Here is a 1,680-nt window from a genome sequence, read left to right as displayed (position 1 = left end):
TGTGTGGCTTTTTCAACAGAAACCTGAAAGACTACAGAGAATTTTTTTTTAATCAAAATTGTTTTGCAGAGAAAAAATATGTATAAATGGACCTATTATCTGAGGCAGGAACCATCTTTTCATACTAATTTGCACAGTTCCTACCACAATGGGGTTCCAGTCTTAAGTGTGGTCTCTGGGAGCTCAATATTAAATAATTAGCTTTAGAGTGGTAAATTATTCGTCCCTCTCTGGCTGAGCTATTTCCATTAAGATTCTTTACAAAATCATAAGTTAATTGTCACTGCAGCTGTAATAGTCATTTCAAACAGCATTACTCACTGTAGCAGAGGTCAGACAGGTTGCCCTTTTATCTAGTCATTTAGTTTTTGATAGGCACTGGTTTAGTTCAACTTTGGAATTGGTGAGTCATTAGAGAAAAATTCCAGGAGCTCCTTCCTTTTTTTCTGTGTGCATTCTACTGCAAGTGATAATTCAAGTGGGGGTGATTTCATGCAACCAACAGCAGAGGAGACAGAATGCTTCTGGGAGCTGCTAGTGGAATTTTGGAGCCTTCCCCTCTAGATGATCAGCTTGCATTGGCCTAGGATGGTAGAACAATAGGATGGCTGTATCCCACATTAAAGAAGCTGGTAGCCTGAATTCACAGCATACAAGCTGGCACATCAGAAAAAATACACTTAGCACTGACACTTTAGTTGCACTCTCAGAAGAAAGACTAAGGACTCTCTAGACTCATGACTAGGGACATGCAGACTGAGGGTATGTCTACACAGCAAATAGACTCCTGTGGCTGGCCTGTGTTGGCTGACTTCGACTCGCGGGGCTGTTTCATTGTCATGTAGATTTCTGGGCTCAGGCTGGAGCCCAGGATCCAGGACCCTGCAGGGTGGGATGCTACCAGCGTCTGTGCTGTATATGCATGCACATGAAGAGAGGCATCAATCTCCAACATGAATCCAACAGAAATCACTAATAAAAATATACCTGAGACCCTTGATACAGAACAACAAAATATAACATAGCATCATTCTAGACATAATGCAATTTCATGGTGTTGTGGTCCCCAGAGAACAGCAGCCTACCATCCAAGTGAACACTGCTTTCTGAGACAAACTGGTAGGATTTTCTACTTTGGAGCACAGGCCTGATTTGGTTACAAAACAGTCATTCTTGAATTGCTAATAGACAGCTGAGAAGCCTGTTTTATTTAAAGCTTTACACATTAAGGTCACAGCTGCATTCCTGCAGAACTTCTTAACAAGGAAGGTGTTTCTTGATGCCACCTGTCTTTTCAGTAGAGTGCTGCTAGCTTATTAAAGAAGAGCTGAAATGAGTGAGAATCCTGTGAATTTAATTTACAGAAAGGAACAGAAGAAGTGTTTTCATTCTGGGCAGGGAAAACATTACTGCTCTCAGATGCTCATCAATGGTGTCCTGGCCAGGTCCTTTTGCTTTTCTGAGTCCTTTTGCTTTTCTGGCTTTATTGATAGCCACATTGCAGCTAGCCTGAATGATCAATCAAGGATAATTCAAGGAGCCTGTCTCTCTTTCCATCCCCATACAGAAGTCAGCCATGATCACATTCCCTGTGCTACCTGTCTCCCCTGTTCTGCACTGGCCAGCAGAGCCATCTGGCTGATAGCTATGAACTTGGTGCACACCTGGGAACTCCAAGAG

General features: G+C 42.4%; 1 long non-coding RNA gene across 1 annotated transcript; it reads right to left on the bottom strand.

Annotated features, from left to right (window-relative positions):
• Positions 1 to 254: 254 nt before the first annotated feature.
• Positions 255 to 1,130, bottom strand: LOC137144673 (uncharacterized). Its single transcript, XR_010917452.1, has 2 exons — positions 1,086 to 1,130; positions 255 to 583 (listed from the first exon to the last, which is right to left on the bottom strand). It is a non-coding gene; the product is annotated as an uncharacterized lncRNA (long non-coding RNA).
• Positions 1,131 to 1,680: the final 550 nt, after the last annotated feature.

The sequence above is a fragment of the Emydura macquarii genome, unplaced genomic scaffold (assembly GCF_026122565.2).
Source record: "Emydura macquarii macquarii isolate MOO-44397 ecotype Brisbane River unplaced genomic scaffold, CSIRO-AGI_Emac_v2 contig_3477, whole genome shotgun sequence".
NCBI lineage: Eukaryota > Metazoa > Chordata > Testudines > Chelidae > Emydura > Emydura macquarii.
Note: the sequence above shows the minus strand (reverse complement) of the source record. Positions and strands in the feature narration are given on the sequence as shown.